Source organism: Falco punctatus, assembly GCF_963210335.1.
Source record: "Falco punctatus genome assembly, chromosome: 7".
In the NCBI taxonomy this organism is placed as follows: domain Eukaryota; kingdom Metazoa; phylum Chordata; class Aves; order Falconiformes; family Falconidae; genus Falco; species Falco punctatus.
In genome coordinates this window covers 333390-357815 of record NC_137587.1, presented here as the reverse complement: position 1 = coordinate 357815, position 24426 = coordinate 333390, and positions in this window count along the sequence as shown.

Here is a 24426-nt window from a genome sequence, read left to right as displayed (position 1 = left end):
CAAAGACTCAGTGGGAATGAAGCAGAGAGTAGGAAGAGAGAAACTGAGGCACATTTTAATCAGGGACGAGGATACCTACAGCAAAGACTGCCCAAAACTCAGCGCAGATCACACCAGTGGCATCCCCCGGGTGCAGGCGCCCATGCTGCATCTTAGCAATGTTCCCAAGTTAAATGCCAGACCAGGAATGGTGCAGTACTCTCCCGGAATAACTGAGGGAGCACACCTGCATCCTTCCTTGCCAAAGGGTCTTCCATTTTCACCCATATCCCTGTCACAACCTGTTATCTCAGGAGATACTTGGACTTCTCTTGCTGTTCTTCCACCTGCAATATGCCTCGACAGCTTATTTTTGTTGTCCACCTGTTTGTCCTCCCCAACAGGGAAATTTGGAAAGGAGGCGAATTCACCATCTCTTGTGCACACTTCCATCTTCCCATCCCACCCTGCCCTCACGCATACCTCTTCCTCTCCATTACAGAAGAGTATCCTTAATTACACCCCTCCTTCTCACCTGTCTCTGCTGCCCGTGCACTTACTGCTGCGTATCAAGAGAAACCCTTGCGTGTAGGAAAGCGCACAGGGAGAGAACACCGAGCTCAGCTCCTTTCCTCCCTCCTGCCTTTTCCCACCAGCTTGCCCTTGGCACATGCCTCATTCCAGCAAACGTTTCCCCAGCTGAAGTTCAAAAGGTCCCAATTTCCCTCTTGACAGTGGAACAAAACCGCTGACATTTTTCGACTTTTCCATTCTCAACTTTCTTGGGAAGTCTCAAAATGATCGGTTTTTTTTCAAGTAAAGGTGGAGACCTTTGAGGGCACTTTACTCCGAACATGCTGTGGCTCTCCAAAGGGGAAGCAGAGCATCACGTTGTCTCAGGAAAACCTGAGCAGAACCCAACTAAGCTTAGCAGGAGCCTGAAGGGGCACCTAAAGGCCTCCCGCTGCTGATGCTAAATCAGCCTGCTTCCACTGCTGTTTCAAAACACCTTTCCTGAAGCGCTGTTACCGCTAATTATAACTTACTCCAGCATAAAGTGGAGAAGACCCCACCCCGAGCTCTGACAGCCCGTTCAGCTCTCTGTGCAGCTCACCCAGAGGCAGAGGTGCCCTGTGGAAACTGAGATTAACCACGGAGCCACCAGGACGCGGTGCACACTCGAGGGAAAGCACGAGGGCAGGGAAGAACTGTACAGCCCCCAACATTCCCAGCCGTGCAGGGCTTCCACGGGGAAAGGTGCTGACTAGAAAAGCTCCTTCCAGCGAGGTACTACCAACACACAGCCAAAACCAGGGGGAGAAACCTCAGCATGGGAAGATTTCCACCGTCTTGCAAAATAAAGGCGGTGAGACGTTTTATTCTGGATGCACTGTGCTGCAGCAGGCCACTGGCTACGCTGTGCACCGCGCGGATGACACTGCTCTCCAGTTCCAGCACAGGGTTAAACTTCCACATCCCAGCACTTACCTTGTCCACGTTCCTCAGAATCAGTGGCACTTCATAGACCTCATCGGGGACGTAGCTCTGGAATACCACCTCTGACGGGAAAGGCTGGAACAAGCTCTGTTCCGGGGCAACTGCCGAGAACTGGAGATGCAAAAGAGAGCAGAGAGTTTCAGCCGCGGGGAGAAAGACTCATCGGTGAGAGAATACAGCACCGGCCTCCAGCGAAGGACAGTCCCTTGGTGAGTACGCCTGCCCAGCTCACGCTAGGGGAACAGCAGCTCACCCACCTGTGTTCTGAGCAGATCAAAAGTTTCTGGGCCACACCGAGCAGGCTCAAGCGAGCAGCTCTTTTGGCAGGCGTTTCTCCAGGTCTCCTTCTCCAACAGGCAAGGCAGCACTTACCTCCGGCAGAGCCCTGGGCTAACACGGTCACACAGCTCCAGAGCACTCACTGCAAGAGCTGTAAGCACTCGTGGAGCAAGGGAAAGCCAAGAATTTACAGGAGACCCCATGGGAAACAATTTGGGGATCATCTTTACTTTGAGACACAGAGACCAAGCCCAACACATCCTCAAATCGCTTTTTTGACACACAGCCCAGAAACCAGGAAGAAGAGAAGACAGGCCAGAAAGGAACACCGCCGTTAAGAAAGCGACAGATGAGGTGGTAAGTTCCAGGTACTTTCCCAGCATCACTGGGCAATTTGAGTAAGGCTGGACTTGGCATCTCCTTTTCCCATGAGCTTTAAATGGATGCTTCATTATATTCTATTATTGCCATTTTATTTAATACCACTACAGAAGCAGGTCTGAAAACATACAGAAACAGCAAATGCTTACAGCGCTGAGGCGTTACTTTGAGAAAACTCCTCCCTGCTCTGCCTCCCCCCTTCCAGCTGAACTCTTCACACTCACAAGACACAGGCACGTCTCCTGCTTCTCCACAGCAGTCAGGGTCGTGCTGAAGCCAGCGGCCACAGCACACGGCCGGTTCTGTGTGCGCTCGTCCGAGGCGTTCCCAACCTCACGCGCTGTCTAGGGCAGTCCTTAACCAATTTGCTACAGGTCTCTCGCTGGCAGTTTTCCACTCAACAGCCTACCTCAGTCATCTACCCCTTTGGAACGTGTGTTATACTAAGCCGATCTGTAAGAAAAGCAGCTTTAAACACACGTGTAAATAAACATTGATCCAGATAAAGCACACCCACTCCCCTCTGCCCAGGGCCATTCCCCTGTGTACCTGGCAGCCTGAAAAATCTAACACCCTGTACGGGTCCCACTCGATGTTCCAACCCAAAGCATTCATGCAATTGCTTTAGCTACACCTTGAGTAGTTACTGTAGGCCCTCAGCCCTCAAAGGCCAACGCAGCCACCACTGAGGGCATCCTATGACCCCAAGCGTTTGACAGAGACTACACCCAACCAAGGGCTGGCTATTTCAGCAGGAAGGTGGGAAATTGCAAGCTTGCATCCTTGTGGCCCGCCCCAGCCTTCCCCCAGTATCATGCTTTAGCCACAGTAGCTCATCTCCAGCAAAAGCCACCAACTTCAACAGAGGTTGTTTATATGGGCTTAGCGCAGGTCAGGACTTCGACATCTCACTGGGGAAAAATGTTTTACCTTTCCCCCAGCAGAAGGAACTCCACACCAGCAGCAGTTTGAAACAACAACAGGACTTAGTCACCAAGGCATTTAGATAAGCTGGAGGCAAGCCTGTCACAAGCACGCGCTCTCTTCAAATGTCACGTCAAACAGCAAGGAAAAGGGCAAGAAAAGGCTACCTTATGATGGGACGCTTCGCTCATGTCTAGAATCTGGATAATCTGGGGTCGCCGCATCTCCCGAGTGCTGGCCAGCCTCTGCCTGGTGGTAAGAGACGTCTCCTTCAGGAGGGCAGAGGGAGTCAGCTGAAACGCAAAACACCAGCAAGAGCTACAGAACTGCCTTTATTCAGAAAGGCTTTTCTTCTTCAAGAGCCACCGATGAATAATTTGCGATCATAGCCGCTAGGATAGTCCTGGAAGTCCCATAATTACCTGTTGAAATATTTACCATTAGTAAATTAATGATAGAGAGCGCAATACACATGCTCCAAACAAGTAGCTTTGTCCCGTTAGCTTCTCCTTCGTGATTTGATGTGACATGTTGGGGGATTTTGCTCTTCGGGCATTTGTTTCCTTTCCAGTTTGGCTGGAGTGAGCCAGTGACCTTTGAAAAAGGTTGGGAGGAGTTATCAGAAATCCCTTAACTCCATCCTTGCACAACGCTCACAACCACCACACATGTGCAGATGTCACTGCTGGGTGAGTCAGGAAAGCAGAAAATCAGTGTTGTGCCAAGACTGAGGTGGAGAGGAATGGCTCCAAGTTTTAGTTATCTCTTTTTAATTAGCACTTGTTTTCTCTGTTTGGGCCTCCGAGACTCCTCCACAGCAGTATGCAAAGGTATCTCCTCGACAGAGCTTCAGCACCAGGTCATCTTCAGCCAGGTGAGCTCTGGTCAGCAAAAGGGCCGTCTGAGGATGGGGAGGAGGAATTGCCCTGACTCCGCTGCTGTCTGCAGCACTGGATCTGTGCTCCACACGGGATACGGGACAGAACAACTGTTTTGGAACCTGTTCCATCTGGGACCAGCCATACCTCTCGAAACCTTCAGGCAGAGTTTGAGCAGCCCACCACGTGCCCAGCTGCCTGGAGGGCAGGTATGGTCAGAGCAGCGCTGGCAAGCATCCCGACGTGACAAAACGTTACTGCCCACACAAAGCGGGCGGAAAGAAGCACACGCTCATGCTTCAGCTATTCCGGTGCAATGCCCGGTACGTTCATTTAAACTGGCTCCAGTGGCACATCCAGACACAACTCTGGACTTCCCCTGAAGCAGCACACAGTCCATCCCCTACTGCACCATGGTCACCACCTCCGACAGAAGCATGGCAGCAGAGAGACGGGGAGGCGGTGTCCAGCTTCACAGTGCTGCCAGACAACAGGAGGGGCAGGTAGAGGAAGGACGCGGGGGCAGTTTCCAGCCTTACACAGCTCCTACCTGGCCGCAGCAGGTACTTACAGTTGCGGGCTTCTCTGTCCCTCTGGCTAGCTTCGGATTACGAGGCACTACCACTTGGCTCGGGAATCTACTGGCCATCCTGGAGGGCCCCGTGAACCAGCGGGGCTTTCCGGTGGCCATGCCTCAGTTGACCTGCAAGGAACAGCAACGGGACTTGGAAAATCCAGCATCCCCTTCCATGGCAGACCCAAAGGAGACAGCTGTGTCTCCGGGCTGTGGCATCCTTCATAACTGGAGAGCAGCCGGCATCCCCACCCTGTCTCATAATTAGACCATATTTCAGTGGCAGAGTTAAGACTGATAGAAGTAAAAGCCCAGAACAAACACTCCAAAACAGCCTTTTGCTGTGGGCGCAGTCCCACAAGCCACAAACACACATCAAAGACTGCTGGCACTTCTCATCTTCTCCCCCTCTTCCATGCATTTTGCAACTATTTGCTGGAATTATTATCCAAATCTCTATTAATACCCAAACTGTCCTTTATTACTCTTTAAAAGTTTTTTGGTGGGAACAAAGGATAAATGTCACTTCACTGCTTCATTTTGCAAAAACAGCTGACCCCATGTGACTTTGTGCCTGACCCTACTAAGTGCTCAGAGTATTATGAACAACCTTAAACCCAGGGATCGCTGCTGCCCCAAGCATCAAAATCAGACCACTCTCCTACTTTGCAAACCAAACGCCCATCCTTTGTGCAAGGAGGTTGGTGATGTTTTTAACTAAGGGACCATAGAGTTCAATACTCTGATTAACAACTATGGTTTCTCAAAGCTAATTTGGTTAGGTTACAAAAATTATCCAGCAAATATGACTCCTTCCAGGCATGAAATTACCATGCCCAAGAGCCTTTCTCCATGGAGAATGAGGGCCTTATTTTTCACTTACTAACACCCAAACTCTAGGCTCCCTACAGGCATTAAAAGCTGTAGCAGCAGAAATAAAAGCATGAAACCATTAAAGTCGCATGAGCAATTAGCTCAAATATAAATACAGCAGATGTGACAGCTCGGCCACTTCAGGCTATCCTAATGGCAGTTCCTCTCAAGCATCCTTATCCTGCAGGCAGCATGGCTTAACAGGTCCCTGGGCCATCCTTCTTCTATCACCAGCCTGCTGACAACCTCCCCATCCATCTCTCAAAAAGTGGGTGTGCAAGAAAGGGAAAGAAAACACCCCCAGAAAGTGGGTCTCAAGCACCGACAAAAGTCAAAGGTAAGTATGTACAGCATTTACTAAGCACTACTTTGGACGAGAAATCATTTCCCCTCCCTTTCTGGCTAACTGGGCCAAGGAACAGATGGATGTCCCCACCTCTTTTTTTCTGGGACTTGAAAGACCAGTGGCCTCAAACCCAGCTCTACCCTAAAATTATTTTACATCCTGACGATAAGTAAAAAATCACAGATCCTACCCCCTCCTGCTTCCTCCTGTTCCGCATCACTTTTCTTCACGTGGACTTGCTGTACACGGCTAGACACCATTCTGTGCAAAGACCGCCATTCCCTTCCCCTCAGGTTTGACCCACATCCTGCAAACAAGGCAATATTTTCAGCTCATTACTCCCGAAACACCACAGCATTGCGCATGTTCACGGTACCAGGCCCTTCATAGTTTCAGGGAACAACAGGGTTGCCATTTCCTTTTGTCCTTGCCAGGAACATGAGAGAACAGCACGGTCCTACGGACACAAGGGCATGCTGCAGCTGGAGCTCGGATTGAAAGCTAGAAATAACTATTCGTTAAGAGAGAAATCTAATGGGGATGATACAACACTAATCTGGGTATCAGTGCTTTATTACTGGGTCTTGAGAGCAACTGGATTATTTGTTTCAATTTTCTAACTATAATTTCACTTCCCTTGAAACTAATCCTGCTCATCACGCCCACACCAGTTATTTCCAGAGGGCTTCCAGTCTGCATGCCCCCATACCAGTCCAGCAGCTTCCCCTACCCTCTAGCCCCAGAGTTAGGCACTTCCAGAGCCCCGCTTCCCTGGAGCCTGCAGGGACCAGCCTCCTGCATCAGGAGGAAAGCAGCAGAACTAAGAAAGCAGCCACATTCTCCTGCAGGGGCAGGACAAAACAGCAACCGCAACACAGCCCACCTCCAGCCACCACCCCTGGCTGCTGCACGGGGAGCTCCATCTTCCCCACCTCAGAGAGCCCTTTACCCCCCCCCCCCCCCCCCCCCCCCCCCCCCGAAATTAAGGAGAGACTGCAACTGCCCCTCTGCTCCAGGCTCAGAGCACAGACGGCTCGGGCACCTCGACTGTGGGTTCAGAGCATGAACGCCCCAAACCTGGGCATGGGAACCAGCTGCGCCAGGACACAACAGCTACCATCACCTCAGAAAAGCAATGAGGAAATATACCCAGGGCTGGGGTACAATTCCTGACGTGTCTCAGGAAACCCAGATGTGCCAGAGCAGGGTGCCAAGCTCCAGCCTCCTCCCCCACGCTCCCTTTACTCCAGTACCTACTACTACGTACTGCTGTGCTTTTGTGCTGTGCCTCACATGGCTGCCAGGGCAGGGTGAGAAGCAGCAAGAGAATTCCTGCCTGGCACCTTCTCCAGGGGAGCAGCGCTGCACTTTGCCGAGGTGAGGTTTTTTGGCTCTGCATGATTTCAAATGTGAGGGGTCTGTTTTCTCACCACAGAAAGCAGGGAGCAGAAATTTTGTGCTGTACCTCACATGGCTGCCAGAGCACGGTGAGAAGCAGCAAAAGAATTCCTTCCTAGCATCTCCTCCAGGGGAGCAGCGCTGCGCTTTCCCAAGGTGATTTTTTTGTTCTGTGAATGATTCCAAGTACGAGAGGTCAAATTTCTCAGAACAGAATGCACAGAGCAGAACTTTTGTGCTGTTCCTCTCATGGCTGCCAGGGCACGGTGGGAAACAGCAAGAGAATTCCTACCTGGAACCTTCTCACCATGTCCTTGCAGCCACATCAGGCACAGCAGAAAAGTTCGGCACCCTTCTCTCTGTGGTGAGAAATTGGACGCCTATACATTGGCAATCATGCAGAGCCCCAAAGAGTCACCTTGGCAAAGTGCTGCACTGTCCCCCTGGAGAAGGTGCCAGGAAGGAATTCTCTTGCTGCTTCTCACCCTGCCCTGGCAGCCATGTGAGGCACAGGAGAAAAGTGCTGCTCCCTCCTTCTGTGGTGAGCAAAACTGACCCTTCAAAGTTGCAAGCGTTAAGAGCCCAAAAAAGTCACCTTGGGAAAGTGCAGCACTCCTCCCATAAAGAAGGTACCAGGACAAAATTTTCTTGCTGTTCTCACCCTGTCCTGGCAGCCATGTGAGGAACAGCACAAAAGTTCTGCTCCCTGCTTTCTGTGGAGAGAAAATGGGCCCAAAGTTTTTGCACTCCTGTAGAGCCAAAAGAAAAAAATCTATCTTAGGAAAGTGCTGCACTGTCCCCCTGGAGAAGGTGCCAGGCAGGAATTCTCTTGCTGCTTCTCACCCTGCCCTGGCAGCCATGTCAGGCACAGCAGAAAAGTGCTGCTCCCTGCTTTCTGTGGTGAGAAAACTGACCTCTTTTCATTGGCAATCATGCACAGAAAAAAAAAATTAAATCACCTTAAAGCGCAGCGCTGCTCCCTTGGAGAAGGTGCCAGGCAGGAATTCTCTTGCTGCTTCTCACCCTGCCCGGGCAGCCATGTGAGGCACAGCACAAAAGTTCTGATCTCTGCTTTCTGTGGTGAGAAAATTGATCCTTCAGAGTTGCAATGCTTAAAAGCCCAAAAAATCACTTTGGGAAAGTACAGCACTGCTCCCATAAAGAAGGTACCAGGAAAAAATTCTCTTGCTGTTCTGTACCCTGCACTTGCAGCCATGTGAGGAACAGCACAAAAGTTCTTCTCCCTGCTTTCTGTGGTGAGAAAATGGAACCAAAGTTTCTGCACTCCTGCAGAGCCAAAAGAAAATATATATCTTGGGAAAGTGCAGCACGGCTTCCCTGGAGAAGGTGCCAGGAAGGAATTCTCCGGCTGCTTCTCACCCTGCCCTGGCAGCCACGTGAGGCACAGCAGAAAAGTGCTGCTCCCTGCTTTCTGTGGTGAGAACATTGACCCTTCAGAGTTGCAGTCGTTAAGAGCCAATAAAAAGCATTTTGGGGAAAGTGCAGCCCTGCCCCCCTGGAGAACATGCCAGAAAGGAATTCTCTTGCTGCTTCTCACCCTGCCCAGGCAGCCATGTGAGTCAGCACAAAAGTTCTTCTCCCTGCTTTCTGTGCTGAGAAAATGGACCCAAAGTTTCTGCACTCCTGCAGAGCCAAAAGAAAAAATATATCTTGTCCAAGTGCAGCACTGCTCCCCTGGAGAAGGTGCCAGGAAGGAATTCTCCGGCTGCTTCTCACCCTGCCCTGGCAGCCATGTGAGGCACAGCACAAAAGTTCTGCTCCCCGCTTTCAGTGGTAAGAAATTTGACCCAAGCATTTTGCACTCATACAGAACCAGAGCTTACCTCGGCAAAGTGCAGCACGGCTCCCCTGGAGAAGGTGCCAGGAAGGAATTCTCTTGCTGCTTCTCACCCTGCCCTGGCAGCCACGTGAGGCACAGCAGAAAAGTGCTGCTCCCTGCTTTCTGTGGTGAGAACATTGACTCTTCAGAGTTGCAGTCGTTAAGAGCCAATAAAAATCATTTTGGGGAAAGTGCAGCCCTGCCCCCCTGGAGAACATGCCAGAAAGGAATTCTCTTGCTGCTTCTCACCCTGCCCGGGCAGCCATGTGAGTCAGCACTAAAGTTCTGCTCCCTGCTGTCTGTGGAGAGAAAATTGACCAAAACCTTGTGCACTCATGCAGAACCAGAGCTCACCTTGACAAGTGCAGCACTGCTCCCTGGAGAAGGTGCCAGGAAGGAATTCTCTTGCTGCTTCTCACCCTGCCCGGGCAGCCATGTGAGGCACAGCACAAAAGTGCTACTCCCTGCTTTCTAAAGTTGGCAAAATTGACTGTCCACAGTTGCACTCATGTAGAGATAAGACTTTCTCACTCAAAAGCAAAACCCAAGATGCCACGTAGCCTTGGGAACTCCCTTGTCCTTCCGTGTGGCTGGTGACTTCCCATGGCTCTTCCACAAGGCAGGACAAACAACCATGAATTTGGAAGCCCACGTTAGTTCAAGTACTCTTAGTCCTCTGGCAGTCACTACTTATGGGCCAGCGGTCCTCTCACCCCTCCACAGATCTGCCTGTTAGTCCTCTAGCAGTCATCCTCCATGGAGGGACCACAAGTCCTCCATACCTACCCACCAGCTCACCAGAAATGAGTCAGACCACGCCAGAAGTGACACTGCCTGACCTGCAGGAGATATATTAGACCAGTAACGACGGTTTCAAGACAGAAAAAACACCACCATCCACCAGCACAGCAGAAAAACAACCAGAAGAAACTTTGTACACAAACCAAAGGCACCCATCCAAACCCTATAATGGAAAAAAAAGCTGAAAAAGGCACTCTCCACAAAAAAACCCACCACACAGATCACAAGGTAAGATAAAAATGCCATAACCCCAGGAACGCAGGGCCAACAAACACAGATTCTGTCCATAACAGTAACACACTTTGACACTAACTCACCTGACCTCTGGCATACTTGACCTTGTTGCCGCCAAACCCCAGCACACTGTAGCCCTAAGACAACACAAAATGGAGCACAAAGTCCCTGGAGATCTCTGCCAGGGCCTTCAGGTGGTCCCTGACCTCACAAGTGAGAACAAGATGGAGGCACCAGGACAACACCGGCATGCGTCTTCACACCCTGGAAAAAACGCTCCTGGGCAGAGAGGCTCAGGCACTCGGAGGCTTTGAGCCAGCCCTCCACCATCACAGGGCTTCAGCTCATCATTTCTGTGTCAGAGCCACCAGGCAGGTGGCCCCATCCTCCCTGAGAGACCCCTCAGGGCACCTGTACCCAGCTCCAGGGGGCTGGACACACAGCCTCGGATCCATGGGGGGGAGGGGTGCTTTAATCCTGGGAGCAGGATTTCTGACAGTGCCCCTGGGGAGGAAAGCCTCCTCAGGCCTGGAAGCCTGAGAGACGTCCCTGCGCTGCTCCACATGTCACCAAAAGCAGGGGCTGAGGAAGGCTGCTTTGGGGCCCACCAAGGGAACCAGCTCCCCTGGGCTGCTCTGCGGCCACCAGCTGCTGTTGCAGGTCTCAGTGCTGCTCTGCAGTCGGCCGTCACCTCCTCGCGGGACACTCTCCAGCGCAGCACACATCTGCACTGGCTCTCCCTGGGGACAAAGATCACAAGCGAGGGATGGGCTTGGCTTTGCCCCCAGTCCCAGGCTGCCAGCAGAGAGACCTGCCACCCCCGCCCCAGCTGTGCGATGTGGGCACCACGTACAGCTGCAGATGTGGGTCAGGGCAGCTGTGGGCAGGGGGCAAGCCCCGTGGCGGTGCCCCCGGCACTGGCAGCAGGCAGAGCTGGGGAGAGCGAGGGGCAGCCCAGGGAAGCCGGCAGCCGGCGGCGGGGCCCGTCAGGGTGCAGCACCCTCAGCAATGCCCGGCTCCGTGCGCCTCGGCCCCAGGGCTGCAGCGCAGGGCTGGCCCCAGCTGGGGCTGGGCTGGGAACAGGCAGGCAGGGCCCCTGGCAGCCCCGGCACGCACCTGCTCCCTGCATGGGGCAGCCTGGTCCTCTGCAATCGACCCCGTGGCATCCAGAGAAGAGCCCTGCCCTGGGCCTGAGCCATCGCTGCAGGGATGAGGCCTTCCTCGGCGTCCGTCCCTCAAATCCCTCCCTCTGGCCCCCACGGTCCATCCCTAAAACACTTCCCCTCGCCCCCGGTCCCTGCTGGCCCTGAAGGCCGGCCACAGCACTTGGTTTCAAGCCTGAGCTTGTCATGTCATGGCTGTACTGGAATGTGGTACAGTGAAAGGAGAGAGAGAAATGGCAAATTTTCCCCCTCGGGGCGGTCAAATGCTGGCAGAGGTTGTCCAAGGAGGTTGTGGAGTCTCTGTCCTTGCAGATCTTCAAAGGCCAAGGGCACACAGTTCTCTGCGACCTGCTCGAGGTGAGCGTGCTGGAGCAGAGGGCTTGGCCCAGAGGACCTCCACTGGTCCCTTCCAACCCCACCCTCCCGTGTGGCTCTGTGCTTTGCTTTTCCTCCTAAAGCCCCTCAGCTCAGCCCTGATGCCCGCTGGAAAGGGTGCTGGGGAAGGGACGATCCCAATCTCCTCCCCGAGGGTCCACCCCAGCACAAGAGCTCCCCACTCCAAAAGACCCTATGGCAGACACAGTCAGGAGAGGGAAAAGATTCTTTTATTGTCAACAGCAGCTGCGAGGGCCCAGGAGTCACAGCTGTTCAGCCGGTGAAAATCAGTCAGCACCTGCAAGGACAGAGTCAGAAAGCTCTGCTAAACCCCCAGAGGCAGGAAGAGGCAGGATTTGGTTCCCCCCTCTTTGGGGGACGCTGTTTCCGAGGAATTCCTCATGGCCCAGAAGGGACAGCTCTTGCTGGCCTCCACTCGAGGCCGGCTCCGGTGCCTTCTCCCCAGGGGTGATGTCCCTAGGGAGCTGTGCGTGCGCAGGGATGCTGACAGTGCCCCTGTGCCGCGCAGCAGGGCTCGACGGGGAGCTCCCGGGGAGCTGCCGTGGGGCTCATCCCAAACCCTGCTCAGCACCAGCCCTCGCCAGCCCTTGCCAGCCAGCTGGGCTGACTTAGGGACGTGTTCAGAGCTGGGAAAGATGGGCAGCAGCGCGTGGTACGCACCTGGCCTTCCTGACATGCTGCAGCTTCCTGCGTTCTCTCAGGTTTGGGTCCACGAAATCATTTCCTCTCTTCTCCTTTTTATTTGTGCTTGGCTGTCCCTCTCCTCTGCCCAGGCTTCTTTTCTCTTCCTTTTCCTTGACTTTTTCTTCTCCTGGTGGGAGCCTGCAAACCTTTCCATCCCACAGCGTGATGAGATGGGGAAAGCCCCAGGCCCCTGCAGTGAGCTCTCAGGGCAGGCAAGGGGAGCTCTTCCTACCTGGTTTCCTGGGGCAGGCTGGTCAGTTGTGGCAGGCGTGCCAGGGACTCTGCCGTGCCCTCGGGGGTGCCTGGAGGCAAATCTGGAGGTGCCTAAACCAGAAATTTGGGAGGTAGCGGGTGGCAAGTGACAGCCTGGGGTAGTGAGGGCCTGACTGCCAAATTGCCATCTTAGCTCTACAGAGAAGATGCTGGTTTGCATCGTGCACATTTTGCACAGTCCAGCCAACGCAGCCTAGACTTGATGAAGCTGCGATGGAGTAGGATTTGAGCAAAAGCCCTCTCAAGGTGACAGCTACTCCTTTCTGTCCTTCTGTGGGTATTTTGTAGGTATGTTTTGTTTGATGAAGCAGATCATACTTAATGAAGTGCATTCCAGAAACAGCCTTTCCAGTTTTCCTTAACACGCACCACTCTGGGGGGAGAGGAGGAGCCCCAAAGGCACAAGAGAGCGGCTGCCAGGAGGAGCCCCAGCGGCTGCTTGGCCTCCTGGGAAATTACTGTCCCACTTGAGACATGTTGCCCCAGTGTCTGTGGAGCTGCCGTACCTCTGCCGCTTTGGGCCCTGCCCCTGTGTCTCCCCCAGCTCCTCTGTCGATGTCCAGCAGAGAGGCGGCTGCATCCAGAAAGGCTTTTGCTGGACGCTGGGTCTCTGCTGTGCCTGCAGGGCCACTTTGCTCTTCGCACCGCAGCTCTGGAAAGCAAAAGCACGTGCAGCAGCGTGAATTCTTGGAAGTCAAGAACACCTAAGCAAAGCCCAGCCGAGCCCTACACCACTTGTCTCCTCAACGTTGAGGTTTCTGGCATCCCAAGCCCCAGTGTCTGTGACAAGCCTCAGTCCCGCCTCCTACCTGTGCGCCTGTCCATGGGTGCTGGCACCTCCTTGGCTGATGGAGGGGAGAGGCCGGCCACCTCCTGCCCAAAGATGTCCCCGCAGTTTTCAATGAGGAACTCCACCAGCACGTTCACCTGCAGACATGAAAGCCTTGGTCTCAAGCCAGGTGCCTGCAGACGTGTCAAGCAGCCTTTCCCACTGCTGACCCTTCGTCTGCGCAGGCGGCTGCGGCTGGGGGTTGCTCTTCCAGGCACGCAGCCCACCAGCCCTGGCTCAAGGGAGGAGGCAGCCAGGGACCTCTCAACAGCCAAGCTCCGATGGTCCGGGAAGGCAGCACTGGCTGCTGGGTAGGGCGTACCTTCTCGGTCACCGCCAGCATGGCCTGCAGCGGGAGCAGGTCCTCGTTGGGTGGGCTCAGCAGGTTGGGCCCGACGCAGATGGCCAGGTTGCTGCAGCTCATTCTGCTGGTGGCTGTGTTGTGGCCAATGTGCTGCAGCAGGGCCATCAGCCGCTTCAGGAGGAGGAGGTTGGCCGCAGGCAACTTGTCGGCCACCCTGAGGGAAGAGGAAGACAAGGCTGATGAAGCAGAGGGTGCCCACAGCCGTCCCTGCAGCTGGCCCCAGGCGGGTGGGAGCCAGCAGCCGTGTTGCACAGCTTTGCGGCTGCCCGAAAAGACAGCTTTCTGAGGAGCCCGTGCCTTGGCAGGCAGGTCCCAGAACTCTCCCGGTCCCTGCTCACCAGGCAGGCTGCTGCCCACACTTACGCTTTCAGCTCCTCCACCTTGGCCTGCTTGCTGGCCCTCTCCATGGCTGCCATCCAGTCCTCGTAGAGGTCGATGATGAGGAGCTTGGTTGGGATGCTTCGCAGGAAGTCCTGCAATGCCAAGGGCTGCAGGTGAGCCTTTGAACGCTGCAGGCCAGCCAGGAGCTCCTCCAGCTGCAGGTCAGAAGCGCTCACCTTCAAGATGACGGCCAGCAGCAGCGCTTCTCACCATGTCCTTGCAGCCACATCAGGCACAGCAGAAAAGTTCGGCACCCTTCTCTCTGTGGTGAGAAATTGGACGCCTATACATTGGCAATCCTGCAGAGCCCCAAAGAGTCACCTTGCAAAGTGCTGCACTGTCCCCCTGGAGAAGATGCCAGGAAGGAATTCTTTTGCTGCTTCTCACCCTGCCCTGGCAGCCATGTGAGGCACAGCACAAAAGTTCTGCTCCCTGCTTTCCGTGGTGATAAAACTGACCCCAAAATTTTGCACTCATGCAGAACCAGAGCTGACCTTGACATAAGTGCAGCACTGTTCCCCCCTGGAGAAGGTTCCAGGCAGGAATTCTCTTGCTGCTTCTCACCCTGCCCTGGCAGCCATGTGAGGCACAGCAGAAAAGTTCTGCTCCCTGCTTTCACTGGTAAGAAATTTGACCCAAGCATTTTGCACTCATACAGAACCAGAGCTCACCTCGGCAAAGTGCAGCACGGCTCCCCTGGAGAAGGTGCCAGGAAGGAATTCTCTTGCTGCTTCTCACCCTGCCCTCACAGCCACGTGAGGCACAGCAGAAAAGTGCTGCTCCCTGCTTTCTGTGGAGAGAAAATTGACAAAAACCTTGTGCACTCATGCAGAACCAGAGCTCACCTCTGTAAAGTGCAGCACGGCTCCCCTGGAGAAGGTGCCAGGAAGGAATTCTCTTGCTGCTTCTCACCCTGCCCTGGCAGCCATGTCAGGCACAGCAGAAAAGTGCTGCTCCCTGCTTTCTGTGGTGAGAAAACTGACCTCTTTTCATTGGCAATAATGCACAGAAAAAAAAAAAAATCACCTTAAAGCACAGCGCTGCTCCCCTGGAGAAGGTGCCAGGAAAGAATTCTCTTGCTGCTTCTCACCCTGCCCTTGCAGCCATGTGAGGCACAGCACAAAAGTTCTGATCTCTGCTTTCTGTGGTGAGAAAATTGATCCTTCAGAGTTGCAATGGTTAAAAGCCCAAAAAATCACCTTGGGAAAGTACAGCACTCCTCCCATAAAGAAGGTACCAGGAAAAAATTCTCTTGCTGTTCTGTACCCTGCACTTGCAGCCATGTGAGGCACAGCACAAAAGTGCTACTCCCTGCTTTCTAAAGTTAGCAAAATGGACTGTCCACAGTTGCACTCATGTAGAGATAAGACTTTCTCACTCAAAAGCAAAACCCAAGAAGCCACGTAGCCTTGGGAACTCCCTTGTCCTTCCGTGTGGCTGGTGACTTCCCATGGCTCTTCCGCAAGGCAGGACAAATAACCATGAATTTGGAAGACCACGTAAATTCAGGTACACTTAGTCCTCTGACAGTCACTACTTATGGGCCAGCGGTCCTCTCACCCCTCCACAGATCTGCCTCTTAGTCCTCTAGCAGTCATTCTCCATGGAGGGACCACAAGTCCTCCATACCTACCCACCAGCTCACCAGAAATGAGTCAGACCACGCCAGAAGTGACACTGCCTGACCTGCAGGAGATATATTAGACCAGTAACGATGGTTTCAAGACAGAAAAAACACCACCATCCACCAGCACAGCAGAAAAACAACCAGAAGAAACTTTGTACACAAACCAAAGGCACCCATCCATACTTTACAAAGGAAAAAAAAGCTGAAAAAGGCACTCTCCACAAAAAACCCCACCACACAGATCACAAGATAAGATAAAAATGCCCTAACCCCAGGAACGCAGGGCCAACAAACACAGATTCTGTCCATAACAGTAACACACTTCGACACTGACTCACCTGACCTCTGGCATACTTGACCTTGTTGCCGCCAAACCCCAGCACACTGTAGCCCTAAGACAACACAAAATGGAACACAAAGTCCCTGGAGATCTCTGCCAGGGCAAAAGCAAAGCACAGAGTCACACGGGAGGGGGGGGTTGGAAGCCCTCTGCTCCAGCACGCTCACCTCGAGCAGGTCGCAGAGAACTGTGTGCCCTTGGCCTTTGAAGATCTGCAAGGACAGAGACTCCACAACCTCCTTGGACAACCTCTGCCAGCATTTGACCGCCCCGAGGGGGAAAATTTGCCATTTCTATCTCTCCTTTCACTGTACCGCATTCCAGAACAGCCATGACATGACAAGCTCAGGCTTGAAAGCCAGTGCTGTGGCTGGCCTGAAATTCTGTCCCCCTTTTTTTCATCCACTGGTAGCTAAAGGAGGACAAAGAAGGATTTCTTTCAAAGGAGAACTGCTCTTTTCCTCTGTCCTTCTTCTCTACCAGTGATCTGGATTCTGAGTGCTGTGCCACTGTCCTAATGGCTGGGACAGGGATACTTCTTGTAGGACAGGGAGGAGGTGACAGTGGAGATGATCAGCTGGGGAAGCTGAAGGAAAACGCAAGCAACTGGAGTTGCCTGGAGCAAGAGTGGCCAGCTTCCAAGCTAGGTCACCTCATGTCCTCAGCTCCCATACAGGAGCTGAACCACACACATGGACTGCAAAGCAGTGTGACCCATAGGAAAAAGTTTGCTCGGCTCGGGATCGCCCAGGGGCATTTAACTGCAATTCCGCCCTTGTCAGCAGGAAGGAAACATGCCCTGCAAGCACACACTGAGGCACGACACCTTGCCCGGGGCTAAAGGGTACCTCAGGAGACCTACATGGGACCCCCCAGCACCTGGATTGCTGGCTGGAGGATGGGTAGGTCAAAGGACCCTGATGGGAGCCCTGCAGGCTCCATACATTGGACCAACGGGCACCTTCCCTTGTCATACAGAGCATCCTCTCGGATGCTCTGGACATTTCTGGTAGATCTCTGGAGAAGAGCTTCTCCCCAGGCCTCTCCCATGGGCTTGCTCACCCCCGGTGCCCTTCCCAAGCACAGCCCAGCAGGTGGATGCAACCGGCGTTGCAGGGAAGAACAAGCAGCAGGCACCACAGTCAGCACTGCGGGAAAGCTGGGACCCCAGACACCCACCCAGGCTCCCCAATCCCAGCCTGGCCCACAAGAGTGCCTTTATCTCCCTTTCCCAGAAGTGCTGAATTCCCCTTCCAGCATTAGCCACTGGACCCACGCCGCTTCTTGCTGCAGTGTACAACAGCCACAAGAGAATTTGCTAGATGTCTCTGATTTCCTGCATTTTTCCTGAAAAGGGCGGGTGTGTAACTCTCTGAATGGCTTCTATTTGAAGCAAGGCATTGCTTAGGGTCAACAGTGAAACGAGACACGGGCCATCAAAAGCTGACTACTTTTCCCCTTCTTTGCCATGGTCATGGCCTACCCCACAGACTCGCCCCTGGCCGTGTCGGCCACCGGCTGGGTGAAGGTCATGGCTAACAGGGCAGGGGCTCCTGTGTGGCGCTCATCCAGCCCTGATTGCCAAGGGGGAAGCCTTAGCACCCAGGTGGGATAAGGCCTTCCCAAGCAAGGGTGGTGCTCCAGGGGCACCACAATCCCTGCCGAAGCTCACCACACATTTCATTTACCTGTGGCGCCTGGCAGGACACGAGCGGCTCTTGACTGCTGCTAGTCCCCCCGTCTTTTGGTAAAAATGGAAGTTTTTCCTCCCGGTGGGCCTGCTCCAGTTCCAGCGCCTTGGGGCCTGAGGCCTGGCACGGCCTGTGTGCCAGAGGCCTTCCGACCGCTAGGCCGGCCTCCACCAAGAGGAGTCTGCCTCAGGCCACAACGGCCATCTCTAGGAAAAACAGCTTCTTTTATCGACCAGGACCCTGTCAAAACCCCAGGTCAAAGCGCTGGCCGCAGGCGCAGGGAGGTGGCCCTCGCCCCCTGCCCTGTCCTGCTCGGGGCTCCCCCGGGCGGGGCAGGCCCGGCCATACTGGAGAGGGCCCCGGCCCCGCCCCCCCAGGCCCCGCCCACTTTCCGTTGGGCTCAGACCGTTGGTCACAGGGAGCCCACGGCCACCACAGGCAGCAGGGCAGAGCTGTGCTGGCACGCAGCGGCGCTGGCAGGAGGCAGCCTCTGGCCCAGGAGCGCTGCCACAGCACCAGCACCCCGCTCCCCAGCCTCCCCGTCGCCGGCTGAGCCCCCTCCTCGGTGCACGGCCAGGGCCCTCCTCTCCCGGGCAGGATGGGCCAGGCCTGCTGCTGCTGCGGCTCCAGGTGGGCTCCCCCCGGGCTCGGGGACACGCGGGCACAGCTGGGCCACGCAGCACTGGCGTTGCTCATGCCCGCCCCGCTCTGCTCTGCAGGGAGGCTCTCAGCGACGCCGAGCCGGTGCTGAGCGCGGACGTGCGGCTGACCCGGGGCCGCAAGAGGAGCGAGAGGCGCCTTCTGCTCCTCCACGAGGAACTGGTGGTCGCCAAGTTGCGGTAAGACCCTCAGAGCCCAGATCCTTGCCCCCAGCCCCGGCCCAGGGACACCCTGGCACCAGCCCCAGGCCCCGGCCCCTCGGTGCTGGAGGCACCAATGTCCGTCCCAAGGGCAGGTGGGGGACAGGGCTCTGCGCGTGGGGACCCAGCCCAAGGAGCCCCCCTCCAGCTCAGTGCCCGCCTCTGCTCTCTGCAGACATGGCACCAGCCTGCGCCCACAGCTCCGCCTGGCGCTGGACCAGCTGTGGGTGCTCAGCAGCGGGAAGGAGGCTGCGGGGCAGGATGGACAGGAGGAGGAGGAAAGCACCAATGAGGACAGCACCTCTGTCATCCTCGCCTGGCCCACCGGCTCCTGCATCGCCACTTTTGGGTGAGTCGTGGTCGGGCAGCAGAGGTTCCCAGCCGTGCCCGCGCCATCCCATGAACACAGGCCTCTGCCTTGCGTGCAGAGCTGGGCAGGGAGCAGGCAGCTCGTGGCAGGGAGGGAGGGACGGGGGATGTTTCCCCATCCTGCATCCCCTGGTCACCTTTTGGTCCCCAGAAGGGAAGGGCAAACGCAGCCGCTCAGGCAGGACAGAGCGACCCAGGGCTTGGACAGCGCCTCTGTCCTGCCCCACGGGGCAGGGCTGTGCAGGCACCCACCTTTGCCCAGGGCTGGGGGCAGCAGGGCCTGACGCTCTCTCTCCCCTCTACCTGCAGATCCCAGGCACTGAAGGAGCTGTGGGTGGCCACGCTGCTGGGGTAAGCCGGGGGGATGCTCCAGGAGAAGCTGGACGGACAGGGGAACACAGCCCCCAGCTGGGGAAGGTGCCCCCGTGGCTGCGAGCAGCTCTCGGGCACAGCTGCCTGACAAGAGACAAGAGACGGCTTGGGGCTCACCCAGCTCTCTCCCTCTCCCTTCCCGGTGCACAGGACACCAGAAGGATGCAAGGGAGCCCGCGTCACCCATCTGACATCCATCAAGCTCCTGGAGAAGGAGCTGAGCCGCCGCCATGCCGTGAGTGTCTCTCTGCTCTGGGCCCTGTCCCCGAGCACTGCTCCTGCAGCCGAGCAGCAGAGCCATGGCTGCTCACCTTCTTCCCCTCCTTCTCTCCTGCCCAGTGGAGGACAGTGCGCGCCAGGAGCCTGGAGAGGCTGATGGAGGCACAGGCAGAGGTGAGAATGGCTGCCTTGCACCTGCCTCTGGCTGCGCCGGGATGCGCAGGGACTGGGGTGACCTTGTGCGGGAGGGACAGAGGGTCTGACGGTGCCACTCAGGGAGCAGAGAGTTTTGGGAAGCCAGCAGCACGCCAGCACGTTCTGACTGGTGACACTGGGAGGAACCCTGCCACATGGGGAAGAGAGCCCGGGAGGGCAGAGGGTCCCAGCTCTGCCGCGCTCAGGCTGCTGGTGGCCCTTTCTGCTGCGGGGCTGCTCTGCAAGCACAGCCTGATTCTTGGTTCTTGCAGGCTCATCCCAAGCAAGGACCTGCGACGGCCCCATCTGCAAACGCAGGGGGACTTTGCCCCGCACCAGGTGAGTTTGGGAAAGCAAGGCAACCTCCTGCAATGCTGTGCTCACTTGTCCCGAGTGTCGCCATGCAGGTTGGGCAGCCCATGGAAGGATGTCACCTGGACGGACAAGGACAACTGCTGGGCCGCGGCTGCTGGACGTGCTTCTGCGGGGACACGGAGCCTCTGCTGCAGCCCGCAGCTTGCAGGAGGGCAGGGCGAAGGCTGGCACAGGCTGACCCCGTGGCACGATGGCTCTCAAGAGCCTCTAAGTCAACACCTCCGAGCCACAGCTGCGGATCCAGCTGCTGCCTCCCTGCCCATCCTGCCGCACCACACAGCACCGTGCTGCAGGCGGGGCAGCGCAGGGCAGGGCAGGCGCTGGGACCGCTGGCCTGGGTTCTCCATTGGTGGTGTCTTACTCTGTTTTCCTTTGCAGCAGGAGGGAGAAGCAGCGGGAGCAGCACCAGCAGGAGGAGGATGGGGCTGCCCTGGCCCTTCGCCCTGCAGCACACCCCGGCCGCTGCCCAGGCGCCAGGGCAGGCGGGCTCCAGCTGCAGCAGGGCGCTCTTTGGGCAGCCCCTGGCAGCCCTCTGTGGGGAGGACAACACGCTGCCCCGGCCCATCCAGGTAAGCCAGCCTGGACAGACGGGGTCCCCAGCCCTCCCTCCGGCTGCTCTGGAGAGGGCCTGCGTGTCCCCAGCAGCTGCGGGGACAGGGCACTGGACTTTGCACCCCCAGAACCTGCTTCTGGTCCCAGACCCTTTGTGGCGCTTAGGCAACCACGTCTGGGGCAGAGCTCTGGTCCTTGCCACCGCCTGGTTCTTCAGCCAAGCAAGTGGCCTCCTGCCTCTCCTGCAGGAGCTGCTGGCTGTCCTGCGCCAGCGAGGACCGACGACGGAGGGGATATTCCGCAGAGCTGCCGGCGGCACAGAACTTCGACAGCTACGCGAGGCCCTGGACCGCGGCAAGAACATTGACATGGGAAGTCAGCCTGCGCTGCTGCTGGCCGTCATCTTGAAGGTGAGCGCTTCTGACCTGCAGCTGGAGGAGCTCCTGGCTGGCCTGCAGTGTTCAAAGGCTCACCTGCAGCCCTTGGCATTGCAGGACTTCCTGCGAAGCATCCCATCCAAGCTCCTTGTCATCGACCTCTATGAGGACTGGATGGCAGCCATGGAGAGGGCCAGCAAGCAGGCCAAGGTGGAGGAGCTGAAAGCGTAAGTGTGGGCAGCAGCCTGCCTGGTGAGCAGGGACCGGGAGAGTTCTGGGACCTGCCTGCCAAGGCACGGGCTCCTCAGAAAGCTGTCTTTTCGGGCAGCTGCAAAGCTGTGCAACACGGCTGCTGGCTCCCACCCGCCTGGGGCCAGCTGCGGGGACGGCTGTGGGCACCCTCTGCTTCATCAGCCTTGTCTTCCTCTTCCCTCAGGGTGGCCGACAAGTTGCCTGCGGCCAACCTCCTCCTCCTGAAGCGGCTGATGGCCCTCCTGCAGCACATTGGCCACAACGCAGCCACCAGCAGAATGAGCTGCAGCAACCTGGCCATCTGCGTCGGGCCCAACCTGCTGAGCCCACCCAACGAGGACCTGCTCCCGCTGCAGGCCATGCTGGCGGTGACCGAGAAGGTACGCCCTACCCAGCAGCCGGCTGCTGCCTTCCCGGCCCATCGGAGCTTGGCTGTTGAGAGGTCCCTGGCTGCCTCCTCCCTTGAGCCAGGGCTGGTGGGCTGCGTGCCTGGAAGAGCAACCCCCAGCCGCAGCCGCCTGCGCAGACGAAGGGTCAGCAGTGGGAAAGGCTGCTTGACACGTCTGCAGGCACCTGGCTTGAGACCAAGGCTTTCATGTCTGCAGGTGAACGTGCTGGTGGAGTTCCTCATTGAAAACTGCGGGGACATCTTTGGGCAGGAGGTGGCCGGCCTCTCCCCTCCATCAGCCAAGGAGGTGCCAGCACCCATGGACAGGCGCACAGGTAGGAGGCGGGACTGAGGCTTGTCACAGACACTGGGGCTTGGGATGCCAGAAACCTCAACGTTGAGGAGACAAGTGGTGTAGGGCTCGGCTGGGCTTTGCTTAGGTGTTCTTGACTTCCAAGAATTCACGCTGCTGCACGTGCTTTTGCTTTCCAGAGCTGCGGTGCGAAGAGCAAAGTGGCCCTGCAGGCACAGCAGAGACCCAGCGTCCAGCAAAAGCCTTTCTGGATGCAGCCGCCTCTCTGCTGGACATCGACAGAGGAGCTGGGGGAGACACAGGGGCAGGGCCCAAAGCGGCAGAGGTACGGCAGCTCCACAGACACTGGGGCAACATGTCTCAAGTGGGACAGTAATTTCCCAGGAGGCCAAGCAGCCGCTGGGGCTCCTCCTGGCAGCCGCTCTCTTGTGCCTTTGGGGCTCCTCCTCTCTCCCCAGAGTGGTGTGTGTTAAGGAAAACTGGAAAGGCTGTTTCTGGAATGCACTTCATTAAGTATGATCTGCTTCATCAAACAAAACATACCTACAAAATACCCACAGAAGGACAGAAAGGAGTAGCTGCCACCTTGAGAGGGCTTTTGCTCAAATCCTACTCCATCGCAGCTTCATCAAGTCTAGGCTGCGTTGGCTGGACTGTGCAAAATGTGCACGATGCAAACCAGCATCTCCTCTGTAGAGCTAAGATGGCAATTTGGCAGTCAGGCCCTCACTACCCCAGGCTGTCACTTGCCACCCGCTACCTCCCAAATTTCTGGTTTAGGCACCTCCAGATTTGCCTCCAGGCACCCCCGAGGGCACGGCAGAGTCCCTGGCACGCCTGCCACAACTGACCAGCCTGCCCCAGGAAACCAGGTAGGAAGAGCTCCCCTTGCCTGCCCTGAGAGCTCACTGCAGGGGCCTGGGGCTTTCCCCATCTCATCACGCTGTGGGATGGAAAGGTTTGCAGGCTCCCACCAGGAGAAGAAAAAGTCAAGGAAAAGGAAGAGAAAAGAAGCCTGGGCAGAGGAGAGGGACAGCCAAGCACAAATAAAAAGGAGAAGAGAGGAAATGATTTCGTGGACCCAAACCTGAGAGAACGCAGGAAGCTGCAGCATGTCAGGAAGGCCAGGTGCGTACCACGCGCTGCTGCCCATCTTTCCCAGCTCTGAACACGTCCCTAAGTCAGCCCAGCTGGCTGGCAAGGGCTGGCGAGGGCTGGTGCTGAGCAGGGTTTGGGATGAGCCCCACGGCAGCTCCCCGGGAGCTCCCCGTCGAGCCCTGCTGCGCGGCACAGGGGCACTGTCAGCATCCCTGCGCACGCACAGCTCCCTAGGGACATCACCCCTGGGGAGAAGGCACCGGAGCCGGCCTCGAGTGGAGGCCAGCAAGAGCTGTCCCTTCTGGGCCATGAGGAATTCCTCGGAAACAGCGTCCCCCAAAGAGGGGGGAACCAAATCCTGCCTCTTCCTGCCTCTGGGGGTTTAGCAGAGCTTTCTGACTCTGTCCTTGCAGGTGCTGACTGATTTTCACCGGCTGAACAGCTGTGACTCCTGGGCCCTCGCAGCTGCTGTTGACAATAAAAGAATCTTTTCCCTCTCCTGACTGTGTCTGCCATAGGGTCTTTTGGAGTGGGGAGCTCTTGTGCTGGGGTGGACCCTCGGGGAGGAGATTGGGATCGTCCCTTCCCCAGCACCCTTTCCAGCGGGCATCAGGGCTGAGCTGAGGGGCTTTAGGAGGAAAAGCAAAGCACAGAGCCACACGGGAGGGTGGGGTTGGAAGGGACCAGTGGAGGTCCTCTGGGCCAAGCCCTCTGCTCCAGCACGCTCACCTCGAGCAGGTCGCAGAGAACTGTGTGCCCTTGGCCTTTGAAGATCTGCAAGGACAGAGACTCCACAACCTCCTTGGACAACCTCTGCCAGCATTTGACCGCCCCGAGGGGGAAAATTTGCCATTTCTCTCTCTCCTTTCACTGTACCACATTCCAGTACAGCCATGACATGACAAGCTCAGGCTTGAAACCAAGTGCTGTGGCCGGCCTTCAGGGCCAGCAGGGACCGGGGGCGAGGGGAAGTGTTTTAGGGATGGACCGTGGGGGCCAGAGGGAGGGATTTGAGGGACGGACGCCGAGGAAGGCCTCATCCCTGCAGCGATGGCTCAGGCCCAGGGCAGGGCTCTTCTCTGGATGCCACGGGGTCGATTGCAGAGGACCAGGCTGCCCCATGCAGGGAGCAGGTGCGTGCCGGGGCTGCCAGGGGCCCTGCCTGCCTGTTCCCAGCCCAGCCCCAGCTGGGGCCAGCCCTGCGCTGCAGCCCTGGGGCCGAGGCGCACGGAGCCGGGCATTGCTGAGGGTGCTGCACCCTGACGGGCCCCGCCGCCGGCTGCCGGCTTCCCTGGGCTGCCCCT